The 27,583-nt window shown below is 39.5% G+C and overlaps 2 long non-coding RNA genes across 13 annotated transcripts in view; one reads left to right on the top strand and one right to left on the bottom strand.

The window, feature by feature from the left end:
• The window catches only part of LOC137472496 (uncharacterized), a 198,296-nt gene extending 175,929 nt beyond the window's left edge, over positions 1-22,367 (bottom strand). For 11 of the 12 annotated variants that reach the window (XR_010998213.1, XR_010998218.1, XR_010998216.1 and 8 more), the window contains exons 1-2: positions 22,219-22,367; positions 20,854-20,987 (exon numbers count right to left, since the gene is read on the bottom strand). This is a non-coding gene — a long non-coding RNA (uncharacterized lncRNA). Of the gene's footprint in view, positions 1-17,946; positions 18,130-20,853; positions 20,988-22,218 lie in introns of all 12 variants that reach the window. The other variant, XR_010998223.1, reaches the window with a different exon arrangement.
• A 1,106-nt stretch (positions 22,368-23,473) lies between these two features.
• Positions 23,474-27,060, top strand: LOC137472497 (uncharacterized). The gene is made up of 2 exons (XR_010998224.1): positions 23,474-24,243; positions 26,417-27,060. It is a non-coding gene; the product is annotated as an uncharacterized lncRNA (long non-coding RNA).
• The last annotated feature ends 523 nt before the right edge of the window (positions 27,061-27,583 follow it).

Below are 27,583 nucleotides of genomic sequence, written 5' to 3' on the forward strand. Positions count from 1 at the left end.
CCCCACTCCCAAAGCTTCTCAGTAAGGAGCTGTCGCACTATAGTAATTTTCTCACTATCCATGAAGCTTCCTTGGCTTCATTGTCTGTAGTGTCTAGCATGCTTCTAGTCCCTCTGCTAAGGCACCATCCCCATTTCCATCCCACCTGCCCAATTTCTGACCTGCTTTCTTCATAGAACTGGGATTTTTGCCTCACAGGCCGACTTGAATTTTATTTTCTACTTTAAATATGAAGTTAATTGGGCAGTGACAGATCAAACCAACCAACTGGCACCTCTTCAGCTAAGTAAGTTAACTATGAAGCTCTCCTCTTATTTTTAAGCTCTGTCAACACTTTAGCCCATCCTAAGAACTTGACGCTACCTTGAAATCCTTATAAATGTACATTCTCATAATAAATTAAGGTAGAAGGTTTCTATCCATACTCTCAAAGTGCGTTAATGCTAATTACTTTATATCTGTTCTTGTTTCTGTCATCATTTATTCAGCCATTCTCTGGAACAGTCCACTGAACTTCCTTCAGAAACACATTTCTGCTGGAAGCAAACACAAGTACCTGGCAGTAGTAAAACTTCTGCACAGCTGATGGTCTCCTTGCCAGTTTGGGGTGGTGACAGCTAGCAGATAAAGCAGTTGAGTTACAGGAGGAAAGGACAGGCACAGCCACAGAGATGATGGGACCAGCAGGTACCACAGTCAGTGCCACCCTCCATCCCTGGATTATCAGTCCAGATATCATGGCAATACGGTTGAGAATAGAAGTTCACAGGGTGGGGCACACACCACATCTGGTAGTGTCCTCTGCCTTCAGAAGAAATAGGGAGTCACTGCACAGTGCAGAGCAAGGTGTTTTCTCATCACTACAGAGAACAAAGGCAATGGTGTGGAACACAGAGGAATAAAACCCTTTTCCCCTGTCCTGTAACTCTGCATGTGGCAGAGTATGAGATTGGTTGCAGGCATGCACACGTCCCAGAAACAGGAAAGGGATTGTTTAATCCTCCTTAAAAAAAACAGGTAGGGGACATGTTACTGAAGAGATGAAAGCCACAACAAGATATCACATGGATACTTCCAGCAAAAATGTTTTAAATGCTCAGAGTTGTGGCTCCCATTCTTGCATGTTAAACAAATACATCTCTGAGTTTGTATGCTGTTTGGTTAACACTGGATCCACAGCAGAGAAATTGAATTTATACTCATAGTTTGAGGAGAGAAGAAAAATACTAATTTTGCAAACTAAAGTTATGCCAGCCATCCAAAGCTGTTAAGCACTGTGGATCTCTGAAGAAGTGTTTTTGGCACCAATGCAAATAAATGTAAACTGAGTAAAGACTATATGAAAACAGCATGATGAAATTTAAATGCTAGTAAATAATGTTTTTGCTCAAGAGAAATTTAATTTAGAAGATACTATTTAAGTTACTAATTACCACATCATTTGCAAATAGACTAAGAAGAAAATCCATGGACATTTTTCTTTATGGGCCAGGATATGTTTATATGTATAAATACTATTTATATTTTATTGCTACTGAGAATCTGCTACCACCATATAGTCATCAAAACAATACACAAAGGAGCATATAACAAGTGCGTGATAGTGTGGAGTGTTATCTTCAGCAAGTTGAGAACGGGCCACAAAACCCAGAAGTCACAGAAATTATCTACATGACTACAATAAATCCTTCCTACTGTACTGGAGAGTTGCTTATTCTTGACAAACCATGCATTGCGTTTTTTTAATTTTTTTTTTTTAATCAGACTCACAGATTTGGACCTTTCCACCTACAAAGCAGTGTGCTTTCAGCCTTTGAGGATGGGCAAGCATTGATTAAATTAAAACAGTTCTTCTAAGAGAAAATGAACACAAAAATATTTCTATTCAAGTAGTTCATAGTAGTGGCTTTAAAATACAAATTATGCTAGGAAAAAACAAGGTGCTGCTTGACGCCATACTAATAAACAGGGAAGGACTTGTTGGAGAGGTGAAGGTTGGGGGCAGCCTTGGCTGCAGTGACTATGGGATTGTGGAGCTCAGTATCAAGTAGGAGAAAGTAGGGCAGCAAGTAAGATTACAGCCATGGACTTCAGGAGAGCTAATGTTAGCCTCTTCAGGGATCTTCTTTGAAGAATCTTTCTGTATGACAAGCTGTCCGTGAGCCAGCAGTGCCCTGGTGGCCAAGCAGGCCCATGGTATCCTGGGGTGCATTAGGAAGAGCATTGCCCAGAAGGTTGAGGGAGGTGAACCTGCCCCTCTACTCAACCTTGGTGAGGTCTCACCTGGAGCATTGTGTCCTGTTCTGGGCTCCTTAGGTCAGGAGAGACATGGAGCTCCTGAAGTGAGTCCAGTGGACAGTGACAAAGACAATTAAGGGATCTCTTACATTAATTAAGGGCATGTCTCTTATAAGGACATACTTAGAGACCTGGATCTCTTCAGCCTTGAGAAGAGATGACTGAGAAGCGATCTCAGTGTCTATGAGTATCTGAAAGAAGGTGTCAAGGGGATGTTTCCAGGCTCTTCTTGGTGGTGCCAAGCAAAAGGACAAGAGGCAACGGGCAGACACTGAGTCACAGGGAGTTGCACCTGAACCTGAGGAAGATCATCTTTCTTTACTGTGCATGTAATTGTGCACTGGAACAGGCTGCCAAGAGAGGTTAAGTCCCTTCCAACCTTACCCATTCTGTGATTCTGTGAAGTGATGGGTCAATTCCCTCACAATACTTACTACCCTTCAGCTCAATTTGCTTTGACTTTAAACCAGACCTCCTGCTCTAGGGACTTTCCCATTGCTACAGCAAGTCAATTCTCTATTTCTTTTCACCTTTCTATTTCTTTTCATCTTCAGGACTTGTGTGGCCAGCTTTTGTTATGTAGCCTGCCCCGCACAAGACCAGAACTAACCTTGCTCTCTGCACTCCTAGAGGCAGGAGTGACTGCCTGGCTGTAACCCTTAAGAAAGCTTTGCAGCCTTTAAGAGTTTAATGTGTCTCAGCTTTCCTTCTCCATTGCATGAGTAATGCTCTCATTGCCATTCTTTTTGTATTTTATCTGCATATGATAATTTCTTCAAGCTGAGAATTCCCCTAGTAATCACAATATTTCATCCATGCTCACCTGGTAAATGTCTCATTTGCACTAATCTAGAAATGTGGCAACACGTTGCCTAGTGACCAGAAGCATTCCCCTCCAACCTTTTCTCCCACAAAGTGAGGCTTTTCCTATAGCAAATAAGTGAGTATTTTAATGTTATGGAATTAAGTTTTATTAGATGTCAGCTTCCTAATAACATTGGCAAGATCTATAAAATAGAACTCCACACATCTGCTTGCCAAACGACATCCTAAGCCTCCTAATGTTTCCATTTATGCAATACAATCCTATTTTATATGTCATTTTACAGCTCCAGGAAAAACACTTTCCAGTCGAAACACATTCCAGTGCATACATTTGGCTTACGGGAATATATACAGGCGACAGTCCCATGTCTATCCAAAGGATTTGCTCTCTTTTCCTACTCCAATCCCAAACAGTCATGGTCTGTATTTCACCTCTGTCTTAACAGCCCTTCCATTACACAAGTAAGTGAAGGAACTACTGAGCTAAGTTCTTTCATTTGTGATCAGCAGGTGGTGATAATGGTCTCTTTGGCTTTAAACACTTGGGTGTCAGATTAACACAGAGAGAATGCAGGATGATGCACGGAGTAGGATGTCAGCTGCAGTGCTGCCAACACCCAGCTCACAGACCTTGGACCCAGTTCCAAGAATATACACAGCAGGCTTAAAAAGCAAGGATTTTAAATATAAAAATGTAATTGGATGCTTACTTGTTTTAGTTGCCTCCATGTTCTTTTTCATGCTTTCCCCTTCACATGTTTCTTCCATCAGCAGATAGGAAGAGGGCAACAGTTGAAAACATGCCATGGCATATTTTCAAATAAAAGTTGCCAGTCCCACATAAAATTCCCATTTCTGAAATCTTTGAGAAAAACAAAGTACTGCAAAATTCAGTCAATTCACCTGTGGATAACCTGGAAGCAAATTCCTCTGCCATCCAGATAGAACTTTTCTGTGGCACCACATGATACTGCACCATCTCAAAGCTTCTCAGAAGGAGACATCATCTTTCAGAGGCCCCTCTACCCTGTCTCCCTTGAAATACTGCACTGACATCTCTGGAAAAACCAATCACCAGCATCCAAAAGTTTAATCTGTTTCAGGGAGCCAAAGGAGATGTCAGAACTTCAATAATAACTCAAGTTCATGAAGTAAATTCTGGCATTTTCTTGTGCTTTCTAGAGCAGATACAAATACTGACTTAAACACATCTGCAAGGGATATTCTCAGCCAAAATGAATAGAAGATTAAATGTGCAAAGAATGAAGCAAAAATTCTGTAAGACGACCCAAGAGAAATAATAGGTCCCATCACATATCATGCTGTCTAATGTTTAGATCATTAAAATCCTTGAATGCTACCACAGACAAACACGGTCTCTTGTGGAAAAGAAATATCATCTCTCTTGTAAGGAAGCAGGAGAACAGCCTTAAAAATGGTGGAAAAAAATTCAACCTCTGGGTTTTGGTTATGGAATCATATTTACTCCATTCCTTTCTGAACAGGGATTTGATTTAACATTTTAAAAGGCTCTAATTCCCAGTTTCATAAATGACTTTTATTTTTTAATATGACTGGCTTCTAATTCTGTTGAGCATATCTAAAAAGTACACAGTTAAGTAGAAACCATATAAATATTGTTCAGCTTCCAGGAAGCCTCGTTGCAATTGGCAAGGGTAACAACCACAGCTCAGCTTCAGGACAGCCAAGAGGAAGGACAGAAAAGGCAAAAATTAATTAAATGAGAAATTTCAGAAAGAGGGATGAAATAATGCTGGACATTATTAGTGTATGGGAAAAAAGAAAAGACTTGCAGACAACCTGGAGGAGTTTAGTTGTACATAGCCCAAGTACCTAGGAAAAGCCACTGTATGAGGTGCCTAAGGCTGTGAGAAAGAAAGCTTTCCTACTATTACATTTCATTCTTCCTAAGGGAATTTGGAGTTTGCCCACACATTTGCAAATGAGCAAAATTCCTCCAGCTAGAGAGAGGATCAGGGATGGAACCATTGAGCTACATTTCTACCTGCTGAGTTGTGTGTAGCAGTGACAGCTGACAAAAATTTTTGCTACGGGTTGCACATTTATGGTCTTAGCTTTTATTAAAATCTGGTGGAACACATTCCCTATAAAGCCTTGCTTGGGTGTTATTTATGAATACCGAAGGACCAGATTTATGAAGTGAATTAGGGATTACTGTTCTTTTTGGCTCCTTATTTTATTGAGAATAAGGGGAGAGAGGAGAAGGCAGGTATCTAATATGTACCATCAAGTTTTTGCTTCTTACTTGAAGCCTTCCATGTTTCTCCCCATTTTGCCTCCTGTCTCATCTAGGATGGCTGCTTTGAGGAATTTCGCTGCCTTCTATAACATGAGACTGGAACCAGGTCCTTGAGCTCTTATTCTGACCAAGGAACATAACTTAATTTCCCACTGGCATCTGAAATGTGGCCAGCTTGGTCAGAAAGTCAATGAATGCAGAGAACTTGGCAGACATTCCACGTATGGATACACAACAGAATAATTTTCCACCCTGCACCAAAGCTCCATGCATGCCAAGGATCACACCTTTCGAATTCCAGGTCTGGAGACCACAGACTGAGAGTCATTTGGTGGGGAAACAGGAGTGGGTTATTGCTCTTGAGAAACACAAGCAAGTCCAATTCCATCTGTGCTGCTACCTCTATGTCACATGCATTATCTGGCTACGTACAGACTCCCACTTCACCTAAGGCAAACCAGCATTAGCTGCCTCATGTGAGTGCTTCTGTAAAAGCATCTGTAAAGTGCCCGGTGCCTGTAGAAAAACAGAGAATAGATACCCTGAGGACCCCTCTGGGTCTACAGCACTGCTGCTTATGGGGGCAGGAATCTTTCCAGTCATTCCCTCCTCCTAAAGCATTTAAAACACAGTGAAGAAACAGAAATAAAGTACTGAGTTTCTAGCTTTAGAGTGATGTGTATCCCTACTCCAAATTTCCCTTCAATCCAGCTTCTCTTTCCATTTATACTCTGAATTGCTCAGTACTTAATGCTGGGTTTAAAGGAATCTCTACACCATAAATGCCGTATGGACTGCCCCATATTGGTGCTCTGTCTAGATCCTTTATGCATTTTTAAAAACATCACCACATTCTACCAGTTCAAAAATCACTAAGTCAATCTCAGAAAGAAAGAAAATATTAAGGAATTACCTGAAAACAGCCACAAAATGAAACTTCTGTTTCTGGTTGCCATCAATATTTTTTTTAAAAGGAACATAATTTTTATTACTGACAATTAAGCTGTCATGAAATTCTGGGATTTGGAAGTCAGTCCTTAAATAACAAGTATAAAACTCATGGAGGGAAGGGGAAGCTGAACACTAAAGACCTATTGAAAAAAACAGAGCAGGCTACTGGGAAAACAGTGAAGACAGAAAAAAATTGAGGAAAAAAAAAGCTCCTGAAGAAGTTGTGGCTTTGTTTTACTTCCCAGATATGTGGAGAACCTGCAGTGCTACTAGGTCAGTTTTCTTTGCCTCCTTTTTAAAAACAGCCAAGGTAGGAATGGAAAAGAAATACAATATTGTTCTTCAAAGCCCAAGGGCCACCACAGCAAATCAAATATTTTTGAGTCAACAGGACAGTGTGTTTGATAAAATACTGTCAAGTTTGAGCAGCATAACCTGGATCAGTATGATGGAAAAATATAGGCAAGGGCATGCCATGGGAGCCAAGCAGGGATGGAAGTAAGGGAACTAAAATGTGAACTCTGTTTCAGAGCAAAGAAATTTTTAAGAAGCTTCCCTAAGGCAAAACTAGATACCCATGACACACATTATTTAAACATGAAGGGGAGGAAAACATCAGTTAGCTATAACATAGGGGATATTTATACACTTGTAAATGGGGAAGTGCTCTGATTTACAAGGTAGAACAGCCAAAAGCCTTGCTTCATTACACCTGTGAGACCAAGAAGGGCTGTCTCTTACCTACTTTGTATTTTAAAGGCAGAAGCTATCCAAACATTTTAGATGAGTATATAAGCAATTTTTTTCAGACACTTAGGAAATATCTTCAGTTTTCCAAGATTTCATAGCAAAACAATTAATATATCCATATATTTTCATGAATTCTAACTGGATTCTTACTGAATTCTTCACCATACAATTTTGAAACTTATTTTAACTTGGGGGAAATATTTTTTTCTATGTTTACTCAATGTCAACACCATTACTGGCTCCCTTTGTACTGCCCTGGGAAAAACAACTAAATTACCCTGAACACACCCCACACATACTTTGAATAAACCATCAGTCATATTTTATTTTTATACTCAAGTAAAAAAAAAATGAGATTAACCTATGGTTGTTGTAACATGCCACTTTAAAAAAAAATTTAGTGCTAAATGCAAGCAAAACACAAGATATTTCAGTATTAAAAATGAAATATTTAATGAAGAATAATTGCAATGTATACTTGTCAGTTTTGATTCTCTAATTTCTGCAAGAGGCAATCCCAAAATGTATCTTTGACAGAGGGACTTTTCACCCAGAATTTATACTTGGCTATAATAGAATGAATACACCAACTTATTCCAAAGCTAAAATAGCCTTGTTGATGAACTCCAAAATTATTATCTCAAAAATAAGTATTATCTTACAGCAGCATGTCTTCACTACCTGCACGCACTCAGAGGAACATGACTGCTGGTCATGTAACCCCTTTTAAAATCACCTCATATTGAAAGAGGTGATTGAAAGAAAGCATGAAACATGCATGTTGGAGGAGTTATCTTGTAAAAAGGAAGCATGTACACGAGCTCCACAAGGCAACCATGTTACTATTCCTCCCCATTGCTCTCATCAGAACCATTATATTACTGTATCATCCAGAGGAGCTGCTGAAAAAGGAGCACGCTGTGCTAAGGACCAAGCACTCTATGTAAGTCCAGGCAACTCAGCAGTCCCTATAGTGCTATTAGCTAAGCCTGGAAAATGAAACGACCAAAAAGGGGTAGGTAATGGCCAGCTCTAAAAGCCAGTCAGTGACAATTTAGGAGCAAAGCTCCAAACTCCTAATTCCCAGCCTAAGATTTAATTGATGTCAACTACAAAAGCTTTCAGACTGCTTTTACAATCTAACCAACAAGAACTAAGAACATAGGTTATGTTTGCAGAAGTGACCTGAAGCCCCATTGTTCAGCATCCCAAATGCCCAAGAGTCAAACTGAAATCAAAGTCTCCAGGAACTATGACTGCTTGAAACAGGACATTGCTGGCCTTTGCTGCTAAATAGCAATTTTTTTTCTTGTGTGAACTTCTCATTTAAGCATCTATTTTGGGATTAAAGAATGCAAATAAAGAAAAATACCATCCCCAGTGAAACTACAAGTCATCATGATTAACCAGTGCATCATAACCCAAGAAAGGAATGACAGAAAATTTTATTTTTATAAATTTTTTATATAAATGTACACATTTTTAAATAAATGTACACATCTATATTTTAATATGTACCTTGCTTCCTTGAAGACTGCCAAACTTCAGCTAAGTTTAACACAGATATTTCTTTTTAGGAGAGGAGCTTCATGCCTTTTAATTGCATGCCTTTCAAAATACATTTGTGTGTTTTTTAAAGTTTCTGGCATTTTTAAAGTATATGCCTTTTTCTTTTTTGGTTTTTGTTCCTGTAATATGATAGAAATCCTAATCAAGAAAACATTATAGCAGAGGAATAATTTCATACATCTGCTACTCTGCCAAACTCTCCCACACAGTTTTGATCCAAATACTGCTGATGAAATACTTCTGCACACCCTCACAGATTCAGTTTGGCTCACACCTTTAAGTGGAGACAAATATTGGTGGGAAGGAAGAAGAGAGGATCTGCTAAGCTTCCATTTATCTTCCTAAACATAGCACTCAGATCTCCTAAATCACTGAGCTTCACAGGAAAGATAAGATTCCTGCTGCTAAGCAGCCCAAATATTTTCCCATCCTCTCCTGAAGATGGACAATTAAAGTGCTTACTATGAGACCCAAAAGTGATGAAAAGGATGTATTTGCAGTCATGCACACCAACTCCTGAAGACAGAAGACAGCGTGACTGCACAGCTCAGGGTCTGCTATTTGAAACATTCCTTGATGCTGAGAATATTTTCAATTAGAGAATTAGTAAAGACATGTATTAATATAAAAGTAATAAAATCCCAAAGACTGAAAATATGCAGAACTATTAAAGTGCCTGAGGGAAGGCCAGGATATAGAGAAGGAAAACTTTCCAGAAATGAGCTTAAATTTTAGTATTCTCTACTGATTTAGGAAAAAAAGGGGCCTTTAATTATTTAACAGCAAACATTTACTTTGCCCAATGAAATCAGAGCCTGTGACCCTAAAGAGACAGGAGTCAGAAAGGATGAGGTCAGTCTAATGGTTGTTTGTGTTTTTTGTTTTTTGGGTGGTTTTTTGTGTGTGTGTGTGTGTGTGTGTGTGTGTTTTTTTTTTTTTTTTAACATACTGCAACTGGATGCCCTGAAATCTATGCAGGAATTTGCAATAAAAGAGTGAGGTTTTAAATGAAAGTTATATTATTACAACAAATCCCATAAAATGTACCCTGAGCTCATTCTGTACTTTCAAATATAAGTCTATGGCTGGGTTGTCACAGGTAAATAAAAATTAAGAACTGCCCCAATGTCTACATTATGCCATAGAAAATTAGGCATTAAACTGCAATATTGTTTTAGACATGTACAGTGTAGAATGAAAACTGCAGGGATCTTAACTTACTTAAGTGTCAATACTTACCCCAAAGGCCACTTAGCAAGTGGCACATGTTTTCCAGAAAGCAAACAGTGAACATTTGGAAACAGTATTGTCCCTTTTTTTGCCTGTAGAAGAAGCATCTGGTCTTTTCAAGGAAGGATAACCACAGTGACACACAGCCCTCTTGCAGACACTCGTTAGGGAACAGTTTGAGTTCAGCATGGAATGCTGACACTTGACTCTCCCACCAAATAGAAAAATCCCATCAAAGCTTCTTTCAAATTGAGTTCTGGGGAATAACACAGTGCTAAAACCACTCTGTTTTAACAAAACAATAATTCTGGCTTCCATTTAAGAGTACAAAAAAAGTTTAGAAATATTATTTAAGGATTGAAGGAAAACAGTTATAAAAGGGCTTGGGGGGAACTCAAACTTTCCTTTTGAAAAGACCAGGAGGATCTTGGTGAACTTGATTCAACAGAAGCTTTCCTAATTTTCTCCTAGAAAATACTTAATTGCAAACTGACATCCTCAAAATCTCTTTCATCTAGTGATAGTGCTGACTAGGAAGACATTTTCCCTCACACCCTAAACTTAAACACTGTGGCTGGTAGGATGTTCACTGATGCAATTACTATAAAGGAGTGCAAAAGGCATAACTAGTTTAAGAGGAGGCTGAAATCTTCCCCTTGTCAGTCCTGTACTGGGGGAGAGGAGGGGAAAGCAGGAGGAAAGGGTAACCAATACCTGACACTGTCAAGAAGGAGACAGGCAGAACTTTGCCTCTCCAATTTACCAAATGGCAAGGCTTTAACTACATTTCTTCTCAGGGTCTGCATGTTTCTCACTCTTTTCCCATAAGTCCAAATGGGTAACATTTTCTTACTAGAAAGGAAGGTGTTGCCCTGCACATAAAAGACTGCAGATGGAGAGGACAGATCGCCAAGAAAAGATTAATTACATGCTCTCCATTCAGAAAAAAGATGTGAAATTCAGCTTCACAATTCATCCTCTCCTTACTAAAGGTAAAACCCCAGGAAATCCAGCCCCAAGAGCACAGGTTGTCCCCCACCAACACTTCTCAGTGTGACACACTGCTACATTCAGACTGCCACAGTTGACTACTGCATACCCTAAGCACATGCACCTGTTCTCCCCTCCCTATCAGAAACCAACATCTTCTACAGGTAAAAAACATGTGGGGAAGACATCCCTTCTCAGATGGTAAGAATCTGATTTGTGACCAGCTACCACAATACAAACAGCCTCAAAAAGATGTAAAACCACACCAGATCTAATTTTTTTCAAAATAATTATTTTACTCTAAGCTGCATTCAACTCTTTAAACACTTGGCAATACATTGAGAAACAACCCAAAGCCAGAGTTGTTCTTCCTTACCAGTTTCCCAAAAGCTGGCTACCACTTCCAGGGTCAAGATAAGAAGGACAAAAAAATCTTTATACTGGATATTTCATGTTTTAACTCTATTTTATTTGATATTAAAGGTGCAGCTGAAAATGGGGCAGGGTCACCACTAGACAAGAATCTCCACATACAGGGCGCTCCTAATTGCAGAGCTTTCTCACTCTTTCCCTGCTGCCCATCCTCACAAGCCATTACAAGTCCCAAGAAGTCAGTTTGCTAAACTTGTGTAATAACTCACCATCACCTTTTTTCCAAGCCAGAAAACAGAAAAGTCTCTCCCAAGTAAAAATGGATCTAAAGCCTTTGCTAAGCTATGACATTCTTAAATCCTGCTGTTCCATCTGCCTCTCAAGCCAAGCCCACAGAGCTCTGAAGTCCTTTGTGCTTTCATCATTACACAGATCCACTCATTCCCTTTACCTCATTTTTAAAATACTTTTTTTTTCTTTTCATCTTTACCTTATGTCTTCTCTTTTCATTTTAGAAATGCTCCCTTGTCCAGGCTACTCCATTGTGGATTCTGACTCAAATGAAATATTTATGGCTCTAAATATTCTCTAACATCCAGCACCACAGGCCATATCCATGGCTGTACACTTTCCACTAGGCTTGTTACATTAAGGCAGTGTAAGCCTCAGATCACAGATTCCCAGTCTCTTTGTAGTCAGAGCTTGGTTGACATGACTGGAAATTATGTCTACCACTGGGGTAAGCTCTTCCTCCTCTGCTCAGATAGCGTAGGGCTGCAAACAGCTCCTAACTTCCCAGTCCCTCCAGAGTGGCTTCTCCTCTCTTACTCTTTCCAGCACTGAGGCTGCTTTAAAATGTCCAGCTGGTGTCCAGAGCTAGGCACAGGTTCTGCACTGCACTCCTTCATCCAAAGGGATGACATCCTCTTAGCAGCCACATTTTTACATAGCTGTGATGCAAACAGCAAAATTTTTGCCAGACCTATAATCCTACCTCAAAATTAATATTTTCTATTATGCATCATAGAAACCTGACACCTGGTAAGTCATCCTAAACAGGACTGGCCCCCCAAAAGGGTGAGCAGCACTTCACAGATATGTCACAGAGCATTACGAGAGTGGTCTTAAGAATTTTAAAGCAAACACTTAAAAGTTTAAACGGTTCTTGAATATAAAAACACATTTCTCCTGATAACAGAACTATTTTTAATGGTTTAACTAGTGTCAGAACTAGTGATCTCATTCATGGCTGCAAATCACTGATGCACACACCATATAAATACTTTTTGAAAGAATTTTGGCAGATATTTTAAAAGAACCTGCAGGACTTTTGATGCAATAGACCAGCTCCCTCAAAGAGCAGCACTAACTTTCAACTTTGTCACATCTGGGATCAGTAGAAAACTAGGCATTATTCCTACTATCAGTGTTTCAGCAGTGTCACGGTTTGATCACAGCCAACAACTAAGTACCACATACCCACTTGCTTGTCTTCCTCCACTCTGGTGGAGGTAAAAAAAAAAAAGGGTAAAACAAGTGGGTTGAGACAAGAATTGTTTGGTAATTGAAATGAAGTTATAATAAGGGAGACAGCTAAAAGAGAGAGAAATAAAGCTCAAGAAAAAAAGGTGATGCACAATACAGATGCTTACCACCTGCTGACCAATCCAGGACATCTAGGACAGCTTGACCCCAACAGTGAGGTAGAAACTGCTGGCCAACTGCTCCCAGTTTATACACTGAGAATGGTGCATAACAGTGTGGAATATCCCTATGGACAGTTCAGGTCAGCTGTCCTGGATGTGTTCCCTCCCAGCTTCTTGTACACTTGCTCACTGGCAGAGCATGGGAAACTGCAAAACCCTTGGCTTGGGGTAAGCACTGCTGAGCAACAACCAAAACATCAGTGCGTCATAAATGTTATTCTCATACTAAATCCCAAACACAGCCCTGTACCAGCGACCAGGGAGAAAATTAACTCTGTCCCAGAAGAATCCAGGATAAACAGGAAAAACACCCTTTTGACTTAATGTTATAAATAATTGATCATTTTCCATGGGAAAAAATAATTATGAAGCATAAAAATGCTGAAGAAAGAAACTCCACACATCAGGCATGAACAATTTCCAAAGATTTGCCATTTGGAATAAAAAACAGTGGTTTAAATCCCTCACTTAAAAAAAAAAAGCCTCTTTGTCCTTTCTTGTCTTCAAAACCAGCTGTAAATATTTGCTAAACGTCACTGATAATCTCACTAGAAATCCTCACCAGAATTTTTCTTGACTAGATAATAACACACCATATGAGAATGAGAAAGCAGGATGGGCCACTAGATACCATACCATCCAAATTTGTCTCTTGCTTGGACCTATCAACTCTTCTGTAAGCCAGTCCTATATTCATTCCAGACTCTTTGCAACATGGCCAATCCTTTTGCTTTGGCCTTCATAGCAAAGATCTCTCATTGGACTAAACTATAATGCAGCATTTTGTCAAACAGACTCCCCGGTAAGAGTCAGCATTTCAGGTGAAAACATCACTGTCTAATTGTTTACTTATATTTCATTTTTTTTTCTTTTAGGTGTGATTCTGAGGAATTCAGGACCTCTAGATCAAAGGAAGTGCACAGTACCTTATCATTTTAACACAGTTTTTTGGGTACTGCAGCTCTTTTGTCCATACCCCGTTACGGTGCACTTTCACCCTTTCATTGTCCCTTTCTCTAAAAAAGAAGGGGAGGAAAAGTATAGCATCTCAGTTTCCCAGAACTCACTCCTCTAACAAATTCAGAAGCAGCTGACAAGCAGTTGAATGACAGATTTGTGCCAAAGCAGTTTCTTAGAAGGGACAAGATCTTATTGGATTTTTTGCAAGAAAAAACAGCCTGTCCTTACCTTACAGCACTATGGCTATTGCACATAAATTAGTGCTACTTGTTGATGGTTTGGCACCTGAAGGGGAAAGTTATTGCTCAGGCAATTTACAATAAGTCTCCTATTTCAATACCACTTCACAAGGTCTCACTTATTTATTGGGTTGCCACCACCAAGTTTATTGCCTAAATCAATTTTTATTAATACTCAAGGAAACAACACAAAATCAAATAGAAATTCCTTGTGGAAAACCCCAAACTATTGATGTGAAAAATAATTTAAAATTATTAGCTAAATCACCTTAATAGACAACCCCCCAAACTGGAAATTCATAGGCTGATACAATTTACATATACACTGATTCAAAGGAGTTATATGTAGTGTACATGGATTTAAAACCTTGCTTTTTTTCAGGGGAGAAAATGTTTATTTTCTTCTACTTGAAAAAGCTAGAACTAAGACTTTGTGCTATACCCAGTATCCAAGCATCCATTTCCCCTTTTTAAAACTTCTAATTTATGTAATTAGGAAAACAATTACTGTTGCACTGTGGCCTTGCACACAGCAAATTCAGCATATCTAGTTGCTGATGGTGTGTGTGTGGGAAAAGCAATAGCATCTAACTTTTCTGGCCAAAGCCCTTTCTGTCTTCATTTCTCCTAAATGCAATGTTTCTGAACAGCCAAAGACCTTCTGGAAAAATTGGTTCTGTGTGGCAGGTTTTTCCAGCCCTTACCATGATAGCTAGAGGAGATGTTCACTCCAAATTTCATGTCCTCACTCTCCTCAGTGGCTGCTTACCCCAGCAGCAGGACAGAGGGACACACCTCTCCTCGGTACCAAAAATCCTGTACACTATTTTTTAATGCAGCAGATTTTTGCTAAGAACATCTGCATGTGTGAAGGAAGGGGTGCTATAAACATAGCCCATTTCTGGCGAGGTTCGGTGGGATCCACAGGCCTGACAAACCAATGTAGAGCTGAAGAATCCTCCAAACTCCTGTGTGTGTACGAATCCAATCCCTTTTGAGAGGTGGCTGCCAGGGGGCCAAGGCTGGATACACTTTGCATTCCTTGCTTTTTTACTGTATTGACGCAGGTTTTGTTTCCTGTACAGAACAAAACAGGCTTGCTTGCTTGTTTGCTTTAAAAAAACCCAATGTGCTTGTGTAAGTCAGGCCATATGTCAAACACTCAGAGAGTAGCATAATAAAAAGCAGGTGCTATGAAAAGCTTCCACACTTTCCACAAAAGCTGGAACTACATCCTTTTAGTATTTGTAACTACAGGTCATCCCCCTTAGCTTGTTTCCAGAAAGTAGTTCACCTGTTGGTCAGGCATAGGCACTAAACTGAGCATTTTCTCTTATCCTCTTTGTCACAGTGGTTCTTCTCATACTCTGAAAAGCCCAGTTCTACATTTGTTTTTTGAATAAGACAGAGGGAAGGACCAGAGACAAACTGGAGTTTTGAGCACTGTCTGTGCTGCCCCCCCCCATATGAATCCTGCAGCCCCTAAGAGATTAACAAAATCAAGAGTACAATTTATAAATGCTGAAATATTGCTATCACTGCAAAATAGTGAAGCAAAAGACCTCTGTGCTCTGTGAAGTTTCTGTTGATGCATTTCAACTCTTTCCCTGACTTGAGATCAATGGTGCTAAAATGCTGCAATTTCCTAAGACATTCAGATCCTTTTGTCATTGCTGTATTTTTGACATTGCTTTATTTTTGACATTGAACTGAAATCACAAAACTTCACTTGGCAGCTCTGCTGAGCTCCTTCTAGTTTACATGGACAGAAACAAAAGTGAAAAACTGATCTCATTTAAGTGCCTAACCCGCGAGCTGAGCTCCTCTGAACATCTGGTCTTCTATGCCTGGCCAGAATTCTTTCTAGTAAGATCTTAGTAAAATAGGTGACATTGCTTTCACTTAAGTTTAAACACCTGAGCCTGTCACTTTACAACCACTGTGATAGAACCAGACAGATCATTCTCCAAAGGCAGTTCAGTGATTTTTAAAGAGGATTTCAGTCAGTAGTTTGGATTATTTAAACATTCAAATGTTAGTGCACACGGACCCCATTTCACACCCTTGGGGTAGATGAAGACTATGGGGCTTCTCTGACAGATGAAAATTGAAGCCATAATTACAAGATTCTTACCTTTGGAATCAAGAGTTTCCCAATGCCCAGTTTGCAGTACGCTACCACAGGGAAATTGGGAAGACAGAGGACAAATTCCATCCAGAGGACAACATAGCAGCTCCCACAGAGCACCTATGTGTTTGCCTGTCTAACAACGACTGGCAGCAGCAAGCTATCAGAGAAATGCTGTCACAATAATGAGACAAGCAAACAGAGACAGAGGTCTTTTCCAGAAAGTAATCAGTTTTTAAAACAACACAACACTTTCTACTTCAGTTTACTTATACATTTACAACCTGACGATGCTATAAATTTGAAGAGAACTGTCTTCCATCCTACTTTGATAAATAGATTGCAGACAGTATGACAGCCTTTTTAAATTAAGGACCTGACTTTCATCAAGAGAGATTTCACAGAAACATCCCCCTCAGCAAACTTAACCTGAACTTTCTCAGTCATAAGCACAAAGCCATGCCTCCTCCCCTACAGGAAGTATTTGTTGTGTCGAAAACATTTTTTTTTCCCTGTAGTAATTCCTGTCATAAACTCATTGTCTTGCTGGTGATGATTACGTTTCAGCTATTACTTGTTTTTTGGGCCACAGTCCTTAGATTGCCCTCCACAGAGGAGTAGTGTTTGCTGTAGATCCATTAGACAATGTGTCAATACTACTTCAGCCTACTGAATGCTTCCTTAGATACACACTTCGAGACAATAAAGGGTTATGAAATTAGTTTGTAGCTTTTAACTAGCAGAACCTTGATAGGCTTGCAAACAACTCTTCTTTTCAGCATGAAAATGGAAAACAAGTACCACACCCCAAGATTTTAAGAGCGAGCTAGATCTATAATTCAACCAAATGGATTAGGTGACTCTTAGACATTAACAAAAGTCACACTACTGTTATCCAGACATCGAAGTCTTGGGACCATAAGATGGCAAACACAGCAGTTCATATGGGGCATCTTTCACTTCCTCCCAAAGCATCCATCCATGCTCCGACATAAGCTCTAATGTTTTGAGAGAGTTTAAAGTCGTGAGAGTTATTCCCACCATAAAGTACCTGAGCTGCCAGTCTCTTTCTTATTCTGCTTGAAATGCTGAAAGGTTTTGAATGTTTTAAGCAGAGCTGGGCATCAAACCTTCATCTCTCCACATCCCCAACACACGCTATGGGTATTGGGCTGCTGCCTGTTAATCAATAACTTTTGAACATAAGCTTCTCCAACCCCTTCAATCTCTTGTTGGACTTTTAAAATATAGGCAGAGAAATGTCTAGAATGTACAGACAGCTGTTTTTTATCTGTGCCCATATGGGATGAGGTCTACTCTGGGAAACACAGGACTTAAGATGCAAAGACTGTTTGGGTACTTGGGGTATTCAGCAGGAGACTTGTGGCCATTGAGGGGTTTTTAAACAACACTGATTGTTGAAATACTCAGAGGAATCTCTTCTCAGCCTCTTTGTCCTCTGGTTTGCTAGGAATAATACAGAGAATAGCACTTTCCTGACCCGCAGTGTGGTTTGCAAAGACAAAGAAACCTAGGTAGCTCAATTCTGTGTGTTAGAATAACAAAGATTGATTTGAAGAGTCAATCACTCCAAACCTATTTTTCACCCAAAGCATCCACTCTCAAAAGAAAAAATGAGCTACATACATTTTACATCAGCTTGCGCATGAAGAAAGACGGGGTTAGTGGATGGAGACACTTCACATGAAGCATACAAATTGGCTCACTGTGGGAGTGAGGGAGATGAAAATAACTTTCAGAGTTAAGCAATGACCCCAGGCCAGTCCGGTACAGGAAACACCATCCAGTCTGCAAAAGTAGCACCTGTATCTTCAAAAAGTGAAAGAGTCCTTTTACCAGCAGAAGCTAAAAATATATTCCCTGAATAACTCAAAGGTAAATGGATTTTGGAAGGGAAAATGGGGTGACTGAAGGGAACCCCCAGAGGGATGCAAGTCATCAGGTGTAATAGCTGAAACTCTCTTCTAGGATCTCTCTGCATACAGAGTCTGAGATGTAGGGCATGTGGGAGGACATAATCTCTCATGAGGAAACTCTAAAGGAACTCCCCTGAGTACACGGAGAGATACTTTGTGGATCAGTGAATTCATATCAAGTGTAGTTTTCCTTCTTTCCTTCTCCTATAATTTGCAACTTGGATCTAGTTTGTAATTTGGAGGATTTGGGCATGTTTTATGTCCTTTTATTTCCAGTTTCACCTTTCCCAATCTGTGTCGAAGAGAATTTTCTGATGCCTAGCTATCATCAAGACAGGGTGCAAAAATGCTTAAAGCTAGGCATTAGTGCAGCAGCTGCACACCTCTCCTGCACATTTCTCCCAAGTGTGAAAATGTTAGCTGTGACAGGAGAGGAGGTACTGCCTGCCAGTGGTCAGAGATTGATGGAAAAGCCCTCTGGCATGGGGTAAGGCAATCAGAGCATATCTGAATCCCAGGGAACCATTTGCGACAGTGCGCAATATTATTGAAAGATAAAGCCATTGGGCTTGCACAGTTGGGCCTTATAGAATCAATTTGCAACTTACAAGCCTCAGCATTGCGGTTTCTGTCCTGCAGTGTGAGAATTTGTTTCTATCAAGTTTGCTACAAATTTTTAGCAGGAGTCCTAACTTGTCTCACCACAGTGTCAGTCACAAGCAAGTAACTAGGGAGCAACAAGCTACTGCATGTCAAATAACCAAGTGTGCTTAGCCTTCCTCCATCCAGCTACTCTGAATGCTCCTGAACTTGCTAAGATACATTTGGCCAGTCATGCCTTAACTTGTAAGTATCCTCAAGATTTTGTTGCAGCACTTCAGTGCCCAAAAATCTCACCCAGCTTTAACATTGAGCCTAAACGTCAAGAATTATCCCTGCGCTCTTTCGGCTTCCAAATTATATTTGACACATGATGTTACAATTTTCAAGCTAAGTTGTTTCCTTTTGGCATTCACAAGTAGTCTAAAGCTTCGCAGTTAAATCTGTCATGGCGTGATCACATCCTAACAGAATCATCAGCTCAGAACCATTCCCTCCCAGTGGTAACTGAGTAGTATTCCTACAGCAGGGCAGCAGATTATTTAGAGAGAAACACAGAATTAAAGTATTTTTTGCTTCTTTAAATACAGCTCACCAGAGGGAAATGAAAAGCAGACTGCTATGGCTGCACAGTTGAGTGTTTGAAAGAAGAGTGGTGATACCCTAGTTTATGCAAGTTGCTTTGTCCTCTAAATTGTTCATAAAAAGTCTATTTCATCTACATATGCTTCTCTAATTATTTTACACAACCAAACTCTTGAATGAAATGGTATCATGCACCAGGACCAGGTAACAATTGTATAGACTGAGTGGGGGAAGCAAGTTATGAGCACATGTACAAGTTAATACATATGAAAATGTTTAAGAATTTTAAGCATTGTGGAAGTCCCAGCAGACATATGCACACAGGCAAAAAGGGCATAATCCATAATCCTTCATGTATGGAGGATCTTACCTGTCCTCTTTCACTCGTAAGAAGCTAGTTTTGTATTAATTAGTGAGCTCTAATCAGTAGGCTCAAACGTACCAGTAACCTACTGCACAAGTTTTGTATCAACACATCAGGATTATTATTGCATTTGCACGAACATTGTCACAGAGTTTTGATGGCTTTAATTGAGACATGCTTTCTCTGATTATATTTTAACAAGATTTATGAATAAATACCACAGCAAGAAGTCTGAAACATCTGGATGAGTCTCACTCAGAATCATTATGACAGCATTTATTTTATCAGAGTCACTGGAAAATACTCTTATCTCTGGTTACATGACAAGCAGCAAGAATTCAATCTGTGTGTCTGGTGTGCAGGTTGATTGCTATCCCTTTAATAGTCTGCATTGTTAACATTTGCGCAGCTTCAACTGTTTGAAAGCCTTTTTCCTTCATAATGGAACAAAAAAGCTTCCCACATGCCACCCCCCACCCTCAAATATAACCACTTCTCTCCCTTTCAGTGAAGATGCATGCTTCTAGGGAAGCTAAATTCCAGCATGCTCTTTTGGAGACTGACCTTTGTAGAGATGCTGTCTGTCCTAGATCAAGTGACATGTTAATATAATGGGAAAAGGTGTCATTGAAAGTAGTTATCACAGCCAGAGAAATTAAAAATAGAGGGATGTTAAGTCAGCCACCCACTTTTCCCTTTCTCTTTAACAGCATAAGTCCACAGAGAAATAAGAAAAAAAGAGAAGTCCAGTTTGAAATTCTCCTTAATTGTCAACAGAGAAAATACGTTTTAAGATCATTGTATAACGTGGATATACTATTCAATTGCTTCCGAAACCATCTTTCCTACAACACTCTACCATCAGCTTTTTCAGCTGTTGTATGAGATAGCAAACCTCTTTGCAATGAATGACCAGGAGTAAAGTTACAGGATAAATGGTAACCAAACCTAAGAACACCCTACCAACTGACGTCCAAGATGAGTGCAGTGCAACTTAGTATTTTTTTAATATATATTAAAAAAAACCCAAAATAACAAAATAATGCCACGACAAGTGACAACACTCACCATTCTCTCCCTGTGATACTTTGAGGGATTTAATTTCTATTTGCAAATCACAAAATCCACTCTAAAGAATGGGAAACTGCTGTGTGCTGATCAGTGGAGAGTCAGTGACCCGCTCTCCTGGCTAGTGAATTTTGCTGCTGAGGAACAACATAAAAAAGCATGCATTAGGAATTCTGTATACTCAGGCTATGCAGCATCTTAGTACAATGCTTTTGGATTATTTGACTCCATATCACCACACAATGAGAGATCTTCCTACAGTCATTGCTATTGACAACATATCAAGTTTTCCCAGCAAAATGAATTGTCAGTGTTTAGGCATTCAGACCAAAAAAATTAATTATCTAGTGAAGTTCTTTGTTTAGAGACCCTCAGGGTGGGGGAAGGGGTGAAGCAGACAAAAGTACTTATTGTGTTCTTGTTTCCCCCAGTTGTATGGGTTTATGTTATTATTATAAAAAATATGCCAGGCATATTTAGTGGCAATATTTTTATTAATTGTTGTTCAGGGAACTCACGTAATTCTGAATGAACAGATGTTACTCCATTAAAGTAAACCACAGCATCTCTTTTGAGAAAATAAATTATGTTTACCTGAGACAGTGGTTTCACAAGAACCTTTATGTCTTTATTATTTACTGGTAGAAAAACAAGCCTTATAACAATGGAATTTAACAAAGAAATAGTATCATAAAATAAAAGGTAGAGTTAATTTTCTACATATATGTCTTCAGTGAGGCTGAAGACCAAGAATTTTATTATGGAGTTTGCATGACAGTAATATGGATTTTTCAGCATTTAATTAAGTACATGTTAGGTACATGTACTTATTTTTGCCAAGAAGAGAGGGTCTACTGTTTAATTTTTTCCCATATGTACATATTTCACAAATGTGTTACAGTCAAGAATCCTTACAGCCCATCTTGATCATCTTTTAGGAAACAGCAGAGTGCAAAGCATTTGTGTGTATATATCACATTTAAATTGAAAACATGTAACAGTCAAATGTTCATTGTAAAAGGCTGCAGAACAAAACCACAGACTGACACATTCATTGCCACAAGCCATTACCACATGCTGATGTAGGGACCTGGGCAAAGCTGCTGTTAAATCCACAAACTAAGCCAAATCTTGCCAAACCGTGAAAGAATCTGCATCATTTTGGTAATAGCCATTGATTCACACATTTCTCTTTGCAGTATGAGGGGAGTTGAGCACCCTGCTCAGGTAAACATGCTACCCACAACCTTGGGGTCACTTCCACAACCACAGTAGGTAGTTGGGAATGACCATCCACTGCAAATCCCACCTCTGGACAAAGGGAGTTTCAAGGGCTCACCATCTCTTATATCACACTGCCATTACCCAAGTCTCAGCAAAGGCCTGCAGTCCCCACAAGGCAAACAGCCAATCTGGGCTGGCAGGAGGCATCCCAGTCCATGGCAGGGGGTTGAGACTAGATGATCTCTAATGTTCCTTCCAACACAAACCATTCTATGAATCTATGATGCTATTATTCCACGATTCTATGATTCTACAATTCCACGATTCTACTGGCAGTGAACCACTGGTCCTCTAACTGCAACACAAGTAACATCTGAAATGCAGCCATGCACCTATTTTTTCCTCAGTGATTTTTTTCCCCATGATTTATTTATTCCACATCCACCTTGGACTGCTATCTGAATTGCTGGGAGCTATAAACCACCACAGATGTGATTCTCGTTCATGTAAGGAAGCCCTCAAGACCCCCAGCTGGACAGGGATTTGGATTACTGAAGTTTGGCAGAGAACACACAGAAGTAATGAGGATGGGAGCTTCAACTATGTGTCCAAAGCCTCATGCAAGAAAATCTCTGTTGGTGCTGCACCACTTCAAGGCAGCTCCTGTGAACCTGACTGAAGACCCAGCAACAGACTTCTGTTAATTCTATACTACTTCTCTCTTCTATATGTGCCACCTCTGAGACCCAAAGCTGTCTACTTAGAAAAAAACATGGCTTTGAGGGTGCTTTGTTTCAGTTTTGGAAGTAGGTTTAGCCAAACATCTTGTAACTTCAGCTCAGTTTTGCAGGGTATACATACTTTGAGGAATTGGAAAGTGCCAGCAATGCAGCACAGCCAGAGCCATGTGGTGCTGCCTAGATAACAGTGGGTCCATTAGGACACATGGATAAGGAGGGAAATCTTTGGGCAATATACAAGGCACAAAATCAGTCAAAACACTGAAAAAAAATTAGGAAAATTAAATCTCTGCTTCCAAGTTAGCCTGGGCTGATCTAATCACTTGCTGTCACATTCCTGACTTTTTGTTTTTGTCCATCACAAACCGTGTCCCTTTCTCTATGCCAGCACTGGTCTTCCTACAACCCTGCACTGGGCCATTTCAGTTTGCTAAGCTGGCAGACAGTAAGTCACCACATCTGCTAGGGAAAAGGTATTGTTTTCTCAGCTCTGGTCTTCCCACCAGATAGCCTGCCTTTTGATCAGCATAGGGAGGCTCCACAGCCATCCCTCAGACCCTGTGAAAAGCTTCCCAGGCTAAACTCTCAGGGCTCTTCTAATACCATCATTCTCCTTTGACTTGAGTTAAAAATTGGTTTATCTCCTGATTTCTCAGAATAAGAGGATAACAAAAGTCCTTTTTTGAAATCTGGTTACTCAGATTTTACATGGATGGATCACTGGACAAATTACAGTGCTAGAAACTTCTTTCTTGAAATCCCTCTAGAAGCAACCCAGCAGCCTAGATTTGACAGATATTTACTTCCATGAAAGGCCATCAGCCAATCACTTACAGCATCCGTAGTCCTCTCCAAATTCCTCAGAATTAAAAGTTCCCCTCTTTAATACTTCAGGGAACCGCCTTTATACTTTAACCCCTCTGAAACACACCAGAACGAGGGTCAGATTTCATAAACTGTTGACATTTTTACTGAAGATATTCCACTCCCCCTTCACACATTGAACACATCCTTCTTTCTCTCTTCCATACAAGCTCTTAGATCACATAGGAAGAGCAACTGACCCAACTATCAATTTCCTCTTATTGATTTTTGCTTAAAAGAGGAGGTAACAACATGCAAAAGCTCTCTTATGGGCAAATACTTCAGATGCTGCTTAGATAAGACCTGTATTACGAGTTCTCAAGAGTCTTCCCTTGAGAGGAGCTTTACCTCTCCCTGAAATAGTTTATGGAGAAAAGAGGAATGTTTCTAGATGGAAGTCTAACCAAAAAAATGTGAACCTGAAAGCAAGTATTTAAGTCACTGGCTGGGACCATCAGGGAAAAAAATGAAATACCTCAGTGCCTGCTTCTTCAGCAACCCCGTAATGAGAAACAAAATGATGACAGAAAGCTGCACAAGCCAAACGCACAAGCATTGCAATGTAAGTACACTTGACAGCAAAATGAATGCATGAAATCCAATGTTTGTGCTGGTGGCTCCCTTTTGCTCCTCTTTGAGTTGTATAATACAATTTGGATGCCTTGGGCCTGAGCTGCAGATGAGCAGTCAGCTATAAAGTTGGTTGTGCTAAGCTTGACTTAGCTTTCTCTAATTTGTCTTGGTGTGAGTTTAGGCCTCTACTGAGTACAGAAGCAAAACTTGATCATTCTCACATTAATTAACACCTGCAACATTTGACTGCAAAATTGCTTTAGACATGCCCAACACCTAATTCCATAGAAATGGGAGAGCTGTTAAAGCATGGATTGCTCCAGTAATTTAAAATCATTGTGCAAAGTAATTAAAAGCATAATTGTGCTTCCAATTGTTACAACTCTTCATTACTTCCTCAATACTCTGTTACTTTCTTGGTACCAAGTCCCAAATGTGTTAAGCTGCCAATACTTCCTAAAGCCCACAGAGGAAATTCAGTTTCAAACTAAAATATGCCTACAATAGTTATTCCCCATAACAACTGCAAATACTTAATTACAGAGTACCAAAAAATCTTCATGTTCCTTCCCTCCAACTTGCCTTATCCAATGGATTAAATCCTATTTCCCTACTCCCCTGCAGAACTTCTTTTAGAAGTTCTGTTTTCCTTTTAGAAGCAGGCATCCAGTGTGAAATAAAGAGAATTACTACAGCCAGATGTGTTATGGCTGTCAAAGTAATTTGTATAAATAATATTTTGAAGGCTAGATATCAACATGGATAGAATTTTATGGTTGATTTTCCAACTCTAGATATCTGGCCACGTACAAATACTTCATTCAAAAGATAGATACAATTGTGCATCTAGAGGAGATAACATTAATATCTAATAAAATAAAACATTTGTAGTCTGAAGTTTTTGAGGCTCCTAGTATTATGGACAGACTTCTTTACAGGTAAATAGTCATTTTGAAACACTAAAATACAGTAGTTAGAGCCTGTCAGTGTGACATATATACTAAACCCACTTGGCTGGCTACTTTAACAGTACTTCTTTTAAAAGCTGCACTCAAGATAGGTTCACTACTTGCAGACAATTGCAACTTTAAATTTCAGAAAGGAGTTCACACCCTGGAAGTACAAATGGATAATTTGTACTTCTAATTGAAAGCAAAGATAGGGAAAAAGGGAAGAACCAAGCCAACATGTATTTTGGAGACTCCATTCCCATGAAATGGCTATGTAGAAACTGACCTAGCACAAAACTCCAGTGAACAACACTGCACTTGCTCTACTACGCAGCACCAGCTGGATCTGTTCTGAACCAAGGCAAAAATGGAGTAATGTTTTGTGACCGAAAGAAAATCCCTTTGCTAGGAAGTCAAAAGTGAAATGTGCCATTGATTTAATGCAAAGTGAGACTGCCAAGTGACTTGGTGAAATATTTTTTAAGATGTTCTAGAAGCTCCTCCATGCAATAACAATTTCTCTGATTAAAGGCAATGTTATGCTAAGACCCATTTAATAGTCTTTTCCTGACCCTGTGTAATAATTATGAAAAGACTGCATCAAAAGTTTGCAGTTGTCAAGGAAATGGTTGGTTGCATGGGTTTCATTTTTACACTTTACCCCCAGGAGAGAAGCTGCATCTATTCTGGATCAGATATCTTATTGAAATCCACTGTGCTACAAAAATGAAGTTTTCCTCTACAGCTATCACTGAAATCATTCATCAAATCCAACAATTATCAGAAGGGGTAGAAGAAGCTCCTGCGGCGAAATAAGTCCAGAAGCCCTGATGGGTGTTTCCCTATGCATCCAGACGGGCAATCATTAAAAACACAAGACTAGAAAACACACATTTTTATTGTGAAATAAGTTCTATTGTGGACAAAAAAGTGTATTTCAAGGGAATGGGAAATGCCATGTGCGTAGCCCTAAAGTAATTTCAAAGGTGTGGAAAGACCTGCCTTCCAGACAGATCACTTTGAGAAACACAGTGAGCTCTATGATAATTCCAGCCCTATCTGCAGGAGTCTATGGAAATCACATCCTTGTAGCTTCATAACAGACACATGGGATGCAACACAGGTATAACTAATTTTTCTTCTGGCTTTTACTTTGTTCACATCCAACCTGGATTCTACATATTAAAAAGCACCTATTATGAACCTTACTAGGCACAATTCCCAATGTGCAGTGTTTTGAGGGAGACCCTTACAGGAGGGATGAGCACCACACAGTTTATCTCATAGGAATGCTTTGTTGGCAAGAAAGGTGATACAAGAATAACTTAAAGATTGGTTTTAAACTATTTCAGAACAATCGACAAATACTTCAGACAACAAAGATGCCTCTTCAGAGAAGAGGCCATCATGAAGATACAGCTCTTTATATGTCAAAGTTACTATTTTGCAGTTTCTTGTACTTAGTAATATCAACCAATTGACTCCTCCTGAAAGCAGACAAAAAAGTAGGAGTAGATGAGATAGACACAAGGCAGGCTGGAAGAGAAGAGGACAGTCTATCAGTTTCTATCCCATATGTTCACTTACCAAACTCAGCTGGTGGAGCTAAGAAGTGACAATAAAGAAGATGAATGGCTACGCTCTTCTCAGCAAAAGTCAAATGTCTAAACCCTTCAAGTTTTATTTCCCGATAGAGTGAACACATGCTCAATGGAATTAGGCTGAAGTGCTACAAAAGTGTGAGAAAGCTATAGATAGAGCTTTCACGCTGGCAATATCAGACAGAGGATACTCTACAACATTCCAGCAAGGTCTGGGCTTCTATTAAACCTTTAGATGTTAAGATGTCTGAAAAAGTTATGTCTCTGCAAATTCAATCACCAGTGAATTGTGACATCAAATCAAAAGGTGAAACAAAGCTCTGCAAGCACCTGTTAATAAACTTTAAGGTAATACAAAAACATTCCCCATCAATGAGTAGAGTTTTGATAATAAAAAATTTATCTCAAAATATTGTATGAATGCAAAATATTCATATTTGTTTCAATAAGAATGCATAAGCCAATATTTCACTTGGTGATCCTAACAGCAATAGCTCTCCCTAACTAGGCATATGGCAGAGATTTCACTGAACATTTTCCTATCCAGAACTCTTTGCATAGAAGGCAGGTGTTGCCCTCTCAGCAGCTGTCAGGTGATCTATTTTAACCTTTTCTTTCTCTTCCTTAGATCCACAAGACCTTTATTTCATTATACAAAGGAACAATTAAAGATTACTAGAGTTCCCAAACAGCTACAATAGCTGGCCTTAGAAATTCCAGTCAATTTTGAAAGACTCTAATCTTTGAAAGGCTGCATTCTCCAAGTGTTAAAGACAAA

This window comes from Anomalospiza imberbis, chromosome 4, assembly GCF_031753505.1.
Source record: "Anomalospiza imberbis isolate Cuckoo-Finch-1a 21T00152 chromosome 4, ASM3175350v1, whole genome shotgun sequence".
Lineage (NCBI taxonomy): Eukaryota > Metazoa > Chordata > Aves > Passeriformes > Viduidae > Anomalospiza > Anomalospiza imberbis.